We start from the raw sequence: 14421 nt of genomic DNA, 5'->3' as shown, positions 1-14421 counted from the left end.
ACATCGCTAAAAACCGAAATTACCTTGCATGTGGCCTATCTTAAGCAATAATACCTCAAAAGTTCTGGAAGCAATTAATAAAGAGTTGGCTGAACTCAGACTCTACACACAGCAGACACATTAGGTGGTGGATTATCAATTAAAACAGCAAGGAGGAGTTTGTACAATTATTGGTGACAATTGTATCACCCATGTTGTTGATGACTCTAATAACATCACAGAAGCTAACAGGAAAATCTGAAACCAGCTGGATAATTTTCAGCAGGGAGGCACAATTACAGGCAGCTGGTTAAATTGGTTGATAGGTAAGTTTTGGGGACCCTATTTGGCACACAGGATAGTTCCAGGCGAAAGTAAGGACTGCAGAGGCTGGAGATCAAAGTCAAGATTAGAATGGTGCTGGAAAAGCACAGCAGATCAGGCAGCATCCGAGGAGCAGGAAAATCGACGTTTCGGGTAGGGGCCCTTCATCAGGAATGGATGAAGGGTTCCTGATTGGGCTCAAGATTCCGGATGAAGGGCTCCTGCCCGAAATGCCGATTTTCCTGCTCCCCGGATGCTGCCTGACCTGCTACGCTTTTCCAGTGCCACTCTAATCTTGACAAGGGATAGTTCTCCTCATTGCACTCATGCTGGTATTCTATATGGGCCTAGGGTGTTTAAAGCTCTGCTGTAAAGCGATACTGACAAGTACTGTGCCAGCAGCGAATGTCACCACAGAACAGCCCCAAACAAAACTGGCACTCCATGCTACCCCTTAGGAGGAGGAGCTCCTAGAGGTGACCTACCTCTACATGTAAATTGGGTGGTCTGCGGGAGATCTCCGAAGTCATCTCCTTGACTACAAAGGGGGGGGAGTGAAGTGGGAGATGGCACAGGGCAGGGTGACACTAAGCACATGGACCCACAAGATGGCCGCTGAGCCATAAGTTGGCCACTTGACACACAAGATGGCTGTTTGACCACAACATGGAGAGAGACAGCAGAGCAAACACATATATTGCCTGGGGCCACCAGAATGCCACCACAATGCACTCACAACCTAGTTGATTAGTTTAAGGCGGGTGGGGGAAAGAATGCACATGAGTAGAGTATACTGTCTGCTGAAGTGCCTGGGTCCAACCAACACCTTTGATAGAAATGCTAACTGTTGGATATGGACTCAATACAAAGTGCTAATAGCCAGGGCTGCAGTAATCGTCCTTCTCAGGAAGAGCGATTAGCGCTCATTACTACAGCAATGGACTTCCATGCAGATGCTGAAATTGACAACGTCTGCGCTGAAACTGATAATGACCGCACTGAAATTAACAAAGGCTGCACTGGCACTGACATTGACTGCACTGAAACTAATCAATGGTTCTGCAATGTTTACAATAAACAAACTATGTTACAAAGACAATAACTTAATTACTGACCTATTATAAAATGTATAAAATTATCTTGACATGTGCTCACAGCTGACCACTGTGCTGTTTGAGTCTTTCTTTTCATGGAGCTTCAGTATTTCCTTGTACAATAAACTGTCATTGAACCCTGTCTCTGACTCCAAGGCTGGTGATTTTCCCCACCACAGTATATTGAGGATTAACACTGAATCTGCTGCAGACAGCAAGCATCCAGCTGGCTGTGTTCCCTGTACACTGCCAAAGCTTGGGACAATTGCTCAGTACTGGAAAGGAACTTGTACTGGAATTAGGATCATCTAGTCATGGTCCATGTAGGATGATATAGGGAGGGCAAAGAAGGTGTTTCTGCAAAGTTTCTACAAAGACCTTTCTACTATTCATAGAGAAAAGTGTTCTGGTTTGTGGGGCACTAGCAACGGTACTGGGGAAAATGGGATCTGTACCAATTGATGGTTTCCACCTCAACCATGTTGGGGCTGATATTTCTGCCAACTGTATCACTAGCCAAATAGAGAGGATTTTAAACTAAGTATTGGGGGCAAGAGATCAAGTTTGGGAACATGTGATAAATCAATGTGTAGAGTCAAGGCTAAAGGGAAAGGTGTCAATCTGGAAAATGATAAATTGACAGTGATAGGAAGGGATGGAGAGTACAAATTAAGAGCAAATAAATAGACAAGGCTAGAATTTAAGTAGGTAGTAAAATGACAATATTAAAGGCTCTGTATCTAAATGCATGTAGCAGATGAACTGAGGGTGCAAAAAAAGGATAAATATGATCTAGTAGCCATTAAAGACTTGACTGCAGTATGTTGGTCCTGCACCCTTTAAGAAACAGACCCTTCGGTCCAACCCGTCCATGCCGACCAGATATCCCAACCCAATCTAGTCCCACCTGCCAGCAACCGGCCCATATCCCTCCAAACCCTTCCTATTCATATACCCATCAAAATGCCTCTTAAATGTTGCAATTGTACCAGCCTCCACCACAGCCTCTGGCAGCTCATTCCATACACATACCACCCTCTGCGTGAAAAGGTTGCCCCGTAGGTCTCTTTTATATCTTTCCCCTCTCACCCTAAACTTATGCCCTCTAGCTCTGGATTCCCCAACCCCAGGGAAAAGACTTTGTCTATTTATCCTATCCATGCCCCTCATAATTTTGTAAACCTCCGACGCTCCAGGGAAAACAGCCCCAGCCTGTTCAGCCTCTCCCTGTCGCTCAGATCCTCTAACCCTGGCAACATCCTTGTAAATCTTTTCTGAAAACTTTCAAGTTTCACAACATCTTTCCGATAGGAAGGAGACCAGAATTGCATGCAATATTCCAACAGTGACCTAATCAATGTCCTGTACGGCCGCAACATGACCTCCCAACTCCTGTACTCAATACTCTGACCAATAAAGGAAAGCAAATCAAACGCCTTCTTCACTATCCTATCTATCTGCGACTCCAAGGTCTCTTTGTTCAGCAACACTCCCTAGGACCTTACCATTAAGTGTATAAGTCCTGCTAAGATTTGCTTTCCCAAAATGCAGCACCTCGCATTTATCTGAATTAAACTCCATCTGCCACCTCTCAGCCCATTGGCCCATCTGAGGAGAAAGTGAGGTCTGCAGATGCTGGAGATCAGAGGTGAAAATGTGTTGCTGGAAAAGCGCAGCAGGTCAGGCAGCATCCAGGGAACAGGAGAATCGACTTTTCGGGCATAAGCCCTTCTTCAGGAATGAGGAAAGTGTGTCCAGCAGGCTAAGATAAAAGGTAGGGAGGAGGGACTTGGGGGGGACTGTCCAATTTCACCTGGACAGTCTCAGATTCCTCCCTCCCCTTCCTCGACCTTTCTATTTCTATCTTAGGCGACCGAATCAACACGGACATCTACTACAATCCGACCGACTCCCACAGCTACCTGGACTACACCACCTCCCACCCTGCCCCCTGTAAAAACGCCATCCCATTTTCCCAATTCCTTCGTCTCCGCCGCATCTGCTCCCAGGAGGACCAGTTCCAAAAACATACAGCCCAGATGGCCTCCCTCTTCAAGGACCGCAATTTCCCCCCCGACGTGGTCGACGATGCCCTCCACTGCATCTCTTCCACTTCCCGCTCCTCCGCCCTTGAGCCCCACCCCTCCAACCGCCACCAGGACAGAACCCCACTGGTCCTCACCTACCACGCCACCAATCTCCATGTACAACGTATCATCCGCCGTCATTTCTGCCACCTCCAAACGGACCCCACCACCAAGGATATATTTCCCTCCCCTCCCCTATCAGCATTCCATAAAGACCACTCCCTCCGTGACTCCCTTGTCAGATCCACACCCCCCACCAACCCAACCTCCACTCCCGGCACTTTCCCCTGCAACTGCAGGAGGTGCAAGACTTGCGCCCACATCTCCCCCCTCACCTCCCTCCAAGGCCCCAAAGGAAACTTCCATATCCGCCACAGATTCACCTGCACCTCCACACACATCATCTATTGCATCCTCTGCACCCGATGTGGCCTCCTCTATATTGGGGAGACAGGCTACTTGCGGAGCGTTTCAGAGAACACCTCTGGGACACCCGGACCAACCAACCCAACCACCCTGTGGCTCAACACTTCAACTCCCCCTCCCACTCCACCAAGGATATGCAGGTCTTTGGACTCCTCCATCGCCAGACCACAACAACACGATGGTTGGAGGAAGAGCGGCTCATCTTCCGCCTAGGAACCCTCCAACCACAAGGGATGAACTCGATTTCACCAGTTTCCTCATTTCCCCTCCCCCCACCTTGTCTCAGTCAAATCCATCGAACTCAGCACTGCCTTCCTAACCTGCAATCTTCTTCCTGACCTCTCCGCCCCCACCCCAGTCTGACCTATCACCCTCACCTTGACCTCTTTCCACCTATCGCATTTCCGACACCCCTCCCCAAGTCACTCCTCCCTATCTTTTATCTTAGCCTGCTGGACACACTTTCCTCATTCCTGAAGAAGGGCTTATGCCCGAAACGTCGATTCTCCTGTTCCCTGGATGCTGCCTGACCTGCTGCGCTTTTCCAGCAACACATTTTCAGCATTGGCCCATCTGGTCAAGATCCTGTTGTAATCTGAGATAACCCTCTTCGCTGTCCACTACACCTCCAATTTTGATGTCATCTGCAAACTTACTAACTGTACCTCTTATGCTCGCATCCAAATAACTTATGTAAATGACAAAAAGTAGAGGGCCCAGCACCGATCCTTGTGGCACTCTACTGGTCACAGGCCTCCAGTCTGAAAAACAACCCTCCATCACCAACCTCTGTCTTCTACCTTTGAGCCAGTTCTGTATCCAAATGGCTAGTTCTCCCTGTATTCCATGAGATCAAACATTGCTAATCAGTCTCCCACGGGGAACCTTATCAAATGCCTGACTGAAGTCCATATAGATCACATCTACTGCTCTGCCCTCATCAATCTTCTTTGTTACTTCTGCAAAAAACTCAATCAAGTTTGTGAGACATGATTTCCCACGCACAAAGCCATCACTTAGGAATGACAGGAAAATGGGAAAAGTGTGAAAGACGATTTTATCAGTTAATGATGGTATTGGCACAATAGAAAAGGATGACTTAAGTTCAGAAATCACTTTGGGAGTGGTGTACAGGTTTCCAAACAATAACCACCTCAAAATTTGGAGCATATTTAAAGAAATAATGTAAGCTCGTCAGAAAGGCATGTTGATAATCAAAGGAAATTTAATCTGCATAATGATCAGAAAAGTCAGATGGCAAAGGTAGCCTAGAGGAGAAGTTTCCAGAATGATTTTAGAATAATTTCTTAGAATAGCATGCTCTGGAGCTGACCAAAAAGCAGACTATACTAGACCAGGTAATGTGCAATGAGATCAGATTAATTAATATCTTCATTGTGAAGGTGCCCCTAGATTGTTGAAGGATTAATTTAGTTGCATCTTACATCCAGTTTGAGCAAGAGACGAGTAGGTTTCAGTCTATTTTTAGAAACAAATTTAAAAAGGGCAATTATCAAGTCACAAAAGTGGAGCTGGCAAAAGTGATTGACAAATTGGGTTAAAGGATCAGGCAATAGTGAGTCAATGTTTAAGAAAAATTCCAACAGAAAGAACCACCATCTGTAGTTAATTAGAAATTAGATAATCAAACTAAAAGTAAATTTATATAATTATACAAAGACAGGTGGCAGCTCAGAATATAAACAACAGCAAAGAATGACCAAAAAGTAAATGAGTGAAAAAATACAATTCAAGAGAAAGCTAACCAGAAATATAAAAACAGATGATAAAAATTTTTATAAATATGTATTAAAAAGAATTAATGAAGTGAACATCAGTCCTATAGAAAGCCAGACTGTGGAATTAAAAATGGAGAATAAGGAAATGGCATAGGAATTGAATAGGTATTTTGCATCAGTCTTCACAATAAAGGATACAAGGAATATTTCAGAAGCAGCAATAACTCAGGAAAGGGTGGGTGAATCTCAGGGATCTGAGTAAATCACTGGATCTGTAGGCTGAAAAGTGACCAGATTCTAATAGACTTCATCCTCAGGTATTAATAAAGTGATGAGATATTAATATCTTAATGTTTATATAAATGTTATTTTTTATATTATTTATAGTTAATGTTTTAAAGTAACTCCTTTGATATAGGAATTATCTTTTTATATGGGAAGATAGCAAATATAACTCCTTTATTTAAAAGGGAGGGAAATTTGAAGCAGGAAACTATAGGTTGGTTAGCTTCACATCTGTCATTGGGAAAATGTTAAAGCTATTATTTAATATATTATAGGAGGATGGTTGGATTAGTTCAGGGTAATCAGGCAGAATCGACATGGTTGTGTGAAAGGGAAATTGTGTTTGATCGATTTACGAGTGTTTTTTCGAAGAGGCAAAACATGCTGTCAATAAAGGAGAACTAGTGCATGTACTGCAGTTAGATTTCCAGAAAGCATTTGATAAGATGCCATGTCAAACGTTGTTATGCAAAGGTTAGAACAAACAGTCTTACCACAAATTCAACCCAAACTCTGGGTCAGATACGTGGATGACACCTTTGTAATCATTAAAAACACGGAAATAGAGAATACACACTGGATCATCAACTCCACACTCACAGGAATCCAATTCACGAGAGAGGAAGAAAAGGACAACCAACTCCCATTCCTAGACGTGAGGGTACAGAGAACACCAAACGGAGAATTCACCACTAAGGTACACAGGAAAGCCACACACACAGACCAAGTCCTGAACTATGAAAGCAACCACCCCAATACACACAAACGAAGTTGCATCAAGACACTGTTCAAAAGGGCCACAACACACTGCAGCACACCAGAACTGCAAAAAGAGGAAGGGGAACACCTATACAAGGTATTCGCAAAAAACGGATATCCGTGCAATTTCATCAACAGATGCCTAAGGAAAAGACAACAGAACGAGGACATGCCACAACCCAAAGGTCTAGTCACACTACCATACATCAAGAACATCTCTGAAATGACAGCCAGACTACTGCGATCACTAGGACTTATAACGGCACACAAACCAACAGCCACTCTCAGACAACAACTCACCAAAACGAAGGACCCGATACCCAACATGAGCAAAACTAATGTAGTGTACAAAATCCCATGCAAGGACTGCACAAAACACTATATAGGACAAACAGGAAGACAGCTAACGATCCGCATCCATGAACATCAACTAGCCACGAAACGACACGACCAGCTATCCTTAGTAGCCACACACACAGACAACAAGCAACATGAATTTGACTGGGACAACACTACCATTATAGGGCAGCGAAACAAAGAACAGCCAGGGAATTCCTAGAAGCATGGCACTCATCCACAAACTCCATCAACAAACACATCGACCTGGACCCAATATACCGGCCACTACAGCGGACAGCTGAAACTGACAACCGGAAGCGGCAGGGACAGGCCACTATAAATGCCGGAGGAAACACCACAGAAGCGCTTCACAGGAGGCTCCCAAGCACTGAGGATGTCACCTAGACAGGGGACGAAACGTTTGCAACAAAAACTTCCAGCTCGGCGAACAGAACCACAGCAACGAGCACCCGAGCTACAAATCTTCTCACAAATGTTGTTATGGAAAGTAAAAGCTCATGGGGTGTAAGGGCTAGTATACAAGAGAGACTGGCTAACAAAAAGCAGAGAGTAGATGTGAATGGGTCTTATTAGTTATGTATCACAGATATCAACGCTGGGACCTCAACAGTTAACAATGTCTATAAATGACAGACGCATGGTTACCAAATGTGCTGATAATATTAAAAAAGGAAGTAAGTTTTGAGGACAACATCAGGAGGCTACAAAATGTTATGGTTGGGTTAAGTGAATTGGCAGAGTTGGCAAATGGAATATAATGTGTCAAAACATAGAACTGCCCACTTTGGCTGGATGAATGAAAAATATCATTTAGATATTATGTAAATGGTGACAGATAACAGAGCTCTGAGATGTTGAGGGATCTGGCTGCCTCCACTGATGAATCAAACAAGCTTAATAGTCAGGTACAGCAAGTAGTCAGGAAAACTTTTGGAATGTTATCATTTATTGTTAGGAGAATTGAATGCAAAAGTAGGGAGGTTGTTTCAGTTAAACAGGACATTGACCAGACTGGATTTGGAGTATTGTGCAATGTACTGGTCACCTTATTTAAGGGTTGGAGACAGTTCAGGGAAGTTTACCAAACTTACTAGAATGAGGGAGTTGTCCGATGAGGAAAGGTTGGACAGGCTGGGTTTGTGTGCTCTGGAGTTTTGAAAAGTAAGAGGTGACTCGATTGCAACATATGAGCTCCTGAGTGGTATTGACAGGAAGTTCTCCCTCCTGTGGGAAAATTTATTTTAAAACAGAGATTAAGCAAGATTATTTCTCAATGGGTTGTGAGTCCTTAGAAATCTCTTTTTGAAATGTAGTGGAAAAGGAAGACAGATTCTTGTTAAGCAAGGGGATGAATAATCTATTGGGAATAGGTGAAAATATGGATTTGAGATGACACTCAGATCAGTCATGATGTTATAGAATGACAGAATGGGTTCAAGCGACTGACTGACATACTTCTCCTAATTTGTATGGGACCCTCTGAGCAAGACATTTTTCTTCATTTCACTACTAAATGGCCAATCCCTGATGCTAACACCATGATACATTGTAGACTATCCAGCCATAGGAAATTACAAATCAGCAGCTTCCCTGAAAACCCGACAGAATCTTAGAAACTTTCATTCTTTCCTTTATTCTTAATTGAAAAGGGATTATGACCATTCTACTCAATCTCCCTTCATGGCACAGTCAAGCCATTTCAGGAATACATCTAATGAGTCTTCATTGTACCTCCTCTTCTTCTGTACATTCTTCTTTGAGTATGGACACCAAAATGGTTCAGTTTGTCAGGTAGTGCTCCCCCAATGCCTTATACAAATGAGAAAGATAACTTTATTTTGAAGTTTGAGCATGTTGCAATCAGGGCAGAGAAAGGTAAGTCAGTATTTGAATTTTCAAAAGACATTTGATAACTTTGTTACTGATTATGATCAGAGATCATAGTGTTGATGGTTTTGTATATTAGAATTGATAGAGCCAGTTAATGGATTATTTGTGGTTGGCAATTTCTAACAACTGGCATGCCACAATGTTCAGGGTTTGGATTTCAACTGGTTACAATCTATATTAAAGACTTGGATTGAGGCACCAAGTGGATTGTAGAAAAATATGTGGACAACACAAAGATAGGATGGGGAAGCATGTTTTGAAGGAGGCACAATGACCAGGCTTTTACTTACTGCCAGGTGGTAGAGAGGGAGGAAGACAGTTTAATCTTGGAACTCTGCTGAGATAGCTCCCCAACACAGTCCCACCACTGGGGCATTTTCCCCATATTGAACCAAGACCAGAAAGGCCATCTATTCCAATTAGTGTGCCATTTTTCCACTAGCATTTCTCTATTTGGGGTGGCCTTCAATTAAATAGTATGGCCTCCCTGCAGCATCTCAGCAGGAACTAGCATCATGGTGAGTGAAGACATCCCCTGTGGCCCCATCAATCCAATTGGCTTCCTGATTTATTGATTATTTACAGATTTACCCAATGCAGCATCCAAGTTCTCCTGCATTCCTCAGCAGTGACTGCTTCAATTTGAGGCCTGAGAATTCCAGGGAACTGAGGGTACTCATATAGGAAGCAGAAAAGAAAAACATAGAATTCAGGTACAGTAAGTATATCAGAAAGCTAATAGAGCTTGGGACTTTATTGTAAAGGGGGTGAAATATAAATGTCAGGAAACCGTGCTATATCTCCAAGATATTGGTGACATTAGAGTACCATATAAAGTTTTGGTCTCCATTTTTAAGAAGGGATACACTTGCATTGGAAACAACTTAAAGCTAGTCTGGTTGATTCCTTGGGTCAAGAGGTTGTCATATGGTGAAACAGCAGTTTGAGTCTGTATATATTGGAGTTTAGAAGAACCAGAGGTGATCTTTTTGTAACATATCATATTCTGAGTGGCTTGCAAGGGTGGATTCTGAGAGGGTGTTTATGAGGTGGAATATGGAATTTGGGACAGTTTGAAAATAAAAGTTTGCCATTTCAGATAGAGATCAGGAGGGATCTCTTCTACTGAGGGATTGAAAGTCTTCATAATTCTGTTCACCAAAGCAAAGAGAGAATATGAACAAAAAGCACGTAAAATAAGGAAAAACCCAAATATTTTTCATAAAGAGCAAGATGGTAACTAAAGAATCAGTAGGGTCTAAGAGGAACCATAAGGATAACTTATGTGTGGAAGATATTATGCCTGTTCTTAATGAATACTTTGAAATTATTTTATGGAAACATGGGGAGAAAAGGAGTATTAAGGGGATTTAAGGATATATCTGTGCCCCAGACAAATGCACCCTTGGCCATTAGGGAGAAGAAATACTGGAGGCTCTAACCATCAATGTCCATCTCCTCTCACTACAGGCTTGGAGGTCCTAATACTGTCAGAGCAGGAAGCCATTTAGCCCCTCATTCCTGCTCCGCCATTCAAAGAAAGCATGGCTGATCTGATTTTGTCTTCAACTCCACTTCCTGATTATTTTCCTAACCCATGACTCCCTTCTGAGTCAACAATTTGTCTAACTCAGCTTTGAACATCCTCAATGGTGCAGCCTGCCCTGCTCTCTGCCAGCTAATATTGTGTCATTGTTTAAATGGGAGAAAGCAATGGATGAAGTAATGTCAGGCCAGTTAAGATAAGTGATAGGAAATTTACTGGATTAAAGTCTGAGGGACAGGACCATACATAAAAAGACAGATTAATCAAAGATGGTCAGCATGGATTTGTTAAAGGAAAGTCATGTATGACGAACATGACTAAGTTTGTTTGAGTAAGTAACAAGAAGGGTTGATAAGAACCTTTCTCAAGACATTTGACATAGTCCACACTGAAACACATAAACAACAAGACTACAGACTAAGAGCTGGAGATGTATCTAGCCAAGTCTTCCAAAAGACTCCATGTGTCTCAGTGACAACTCTATTGCAGTGGGACAATAAGTGCTGTGCGATTGACTTGCACTATCAACCAGCCCATGGAGAGATGAGGAGGAGTTTGTCCTAATGGCAGAATGAGAATAAAATGTGTTGTGATTGGTACAGTCTATCTACACACAAAAATGTGACAGTAGTAAATTTACTCAGTGATTTCAGTGTTTTGGGATACACCAGGGATGTGGTGAGGTTGTGGGAAGACACTAGTGGGTTGTAGAGCCCACTAATATGGGAAGATCCAGGAAGGCTGGAGACATGGAAGCCTCTTTGATTTTAGCAGCAGAGCCTCATTAAATAATCTTCTTCTCAGTCTTTCCCCTGACAGCAAATGATTGATGGTCAGGCCAGCACACAGAAGCAAAGTGAGCACACAGTCAAGGACCAAAGGGAGGGAAGTCGGAACTTGGAACCCCTAGACTGCAAAAGCAACTGGGACTGTGTGAGGCCGAGGGAACATTCTGGCATGAAGTTGAGGTCAGGCTGTTCCAACCTGATGTTTTAACGCACAATCGTCTCCCTCTCATCAGTTGGTGAACATGGAGACATTTGTGATGGAATCTGGGATCATGGGTCTCTGGGAGGCTGTTCCTGCTCCTCTCTTCATTTCACATGACTGTAGTGAATGTGCTCCTGTAGTAAGCCAGGTGAGTGCACACTGGAGACCCTCGAGATGGTCATGTTTCTGAACAATGGAAAGATGAGGCTTCAGGACAATGGAATGAGACTGAACACAGCTAGATTTGAAAAATCACAAACTGATCTGAATTGACAGCAAACTGGGATTCCACTACTCGTGTAGAGCATAGTGTGAATATAGAGAGAGTGCAAGTCCCAGGATTCTTACTTTTTCAGGATTGGTTGCTGCGGGGTGTCAGTACAAGCACTATGGGGGGTGGGGGGGGCAGGATGCTGCACTGATCACTAGTTCCCCTTTGGGTTTCTGATCTGAAATGTCCCACTGATCAAACCATTCTCTCCTTTTTCATTCCAGAGTTACAGAGACTCACAGACCCAGATGTTCCAGTGGTCAACCTGAACCTATCCAATATATCTCAACAGCTCCAGAAGAAGCAGAATGGATGGGAAAAATACGACTCAGACATATTAGGAATAATCAGAGCCTCAAAATAAGAATATACAGCTTTTCTCCAATCTAATGGAACGGGTTATTTGTGCTCAGACAGGAGGGAATATCCCTGAACTTTAGCTGAGCAGTTCCCTCAGTCTCACCTCATAAGCCAACCCTCTCAACTCCAGAATCAACCTAGTGAACGTCCTCTGCACCCTCTCTAGTCCCAGTACATCCTTTCTCAAGTAAGGAGACCAAAACTGCACACATTACTCCAGCTGTGGCCTTACCAGCAGCCTGTACAGCTGCAACATAACCTCCCTGCTTTTAAATTCAATCCCTTGAGTAATGAGGGACAAAATTCCGTTTGCCTTCCTAATCACTCTTTGTACTTGCAGACGACCCTCTGATTCATGACTATAAGTTTTATATAATTCTCATTTTTCTGCTAATACTTTGTTTTGCAATTAACATTTTCTTTAATCTTTCTATCTTATTTGATATTTCTTAATTCAGGGAATTGAGTTTCAGGTTCCTGCCCCTACTCTCTCCCTCTCTCTTTCTACTGGTTTGAGTCTCAGACCCAGAACCTGCCAGTATGTTTGAAAAGTAAATATAAATAAAATAAAAACTTGCATTTTCATAGTTCTGCTTCCTCAGGACTTCTCAATGCACTTGAAGTTCTCACTTTATTTCTATTTTTTGAAATGTAATCACTGTTGTAATGTAGGAAAACAAGATAGGAAACTATAACCCATTCTTGATTGATGTGGAGGAGGCTGGACTTTGCACTGACACAATTCCCAATTACTATGTGTTTGTTAACAGTGCCAGCTTTCACTGACCCGTCAGATGTAATTCCTTCCCCAGACGGTTCCGCTGGGATAATCCCTGACCCGAGAAATATTTTTCAGCTGTTGACAGGACTACATGGAAGAACAGAGCTACCCAAAGATGTGTTCTGAATCTTAAATGGGGATCACACTGACTGTAAATTTATATGTAACCCTTTATCTCGACCTTGTATACACTTAATGACCTTGCCTCAACAATCCTCTGAGGTAAAGAATTCTGCAGATTCAGTACTCTCCAAGAGAAGAAATTCCTCATCTATCTTAAGAAGGTGACCCCTGAAATTATGCCCTCTGGTCCTAGACTATCCCACAAGGGGAAGACAACCTTTCCTCATCTACCCTGTCAAATTTCTTAAGAGCCTTGTATGCTGCAATAAAGTCTTTGCTCATGCTATTAAACTCCAATAAGAATAAGCCCAAAATACACAACCTCTTCTCATAAGGCACTCCCTCCATACCTAGTATCAGCTTAATGAACTTTCTCTGGATTGCCTGCAATTCCAGTACATGTTTCCTCAGATAAAGACCAAAACTGTTCAGTTTTCCAGCTATGATCAGACTCATGCCTTGAATAGTCTTAGCAAAATCTCCCTACTTTTGTCCTCTATATCCTTTGAAATAAACACCAATATTCCATTTGCCTACCTGAAAACCTGCTGAACTTGGATACTAACTATGTGATTCATGGATGAGGATTCCCAAATCACTCTTTTCTATAGCTTTCTGCTGTCTGTCATTTGTTTCCATTTAAATAACATTGAGTGCCTCTATTCTTCCTGCTAAAGCGCAAAACCCGACATTTTCTCCACATTAAACTCAGTAAGGTTTTGCCCAATTCCATATCACTCTATGGACTTCCCACCATTTTTTGTCATCTGCAAACTTGACCCTATGAAATCTCATGGAATCCGTTCAAACACAAACAAGAAATCCTCCCGCTGATAACTAGATACAGTTCTCCCCACCCCCATTGTTAAAGAATCAGTAATCTCCATGTTGAAGCACTGAGGGTGGCAGGGTCAAGAATGTACTCTGGTAGGGGGACTTACATGTACATCACTGAGAGGCTGAGAAGCAGCATTACTGATTGAGCTGGTCAGGTCCTAAAGGATATTGCTGCTAAACTGGGCATGCTGCAGATGATGATGGGACCAAGAAGAGGGAGAAACATTCTTTACCTCATCCTTACCAATCTGCCAGCCATAGCTACTTCTGTCCAAACATCATCAGTAAGAGTGATTGCTGCACAGTCCTGTCTTCACACTGAGAATATCCTTTGTTATGTTGTGCGGCACAATCACCAGACTAAATGGGACAGACTTGGAACAGATCTAGCAACTCAAGACTAGACATCTCATCCAGGAGGCACGGTTGACTATCAATAGCAGAATTGTACTGCACAATCTGCAACCTTATGGACTGGCATATCCCCCACTCCATCATTACCATCAAATCAGGGGACCAACCCTGGTTCAATGAAGAGTGCAGGAGGGCATGCCAGGAGCAGCACCAGGC

This window comes from Chiloscyllium plagiosum, unplaced genomic scaffold, assembly GCF_037043375.1.
Source record: "Chiloscyllium plagiosum isolate Xiang-an unplaced genomic scaffold, Cpla_swu_hap1 HiC_scaffold_16, whole genome shotgun sequence".
Lineage (NCBI taxonomy): Eukaryota > Metazoa > Chordata > Chondrichthyes > Orectolobiformes > Hemiscylliidae > Chiloscyllium > Chiloscyllium plagiosum.
The sequence above is the reverse complement of the archived record's forward strand: the minus strand, read 5'-3'. Positions refer to the sequence as shown.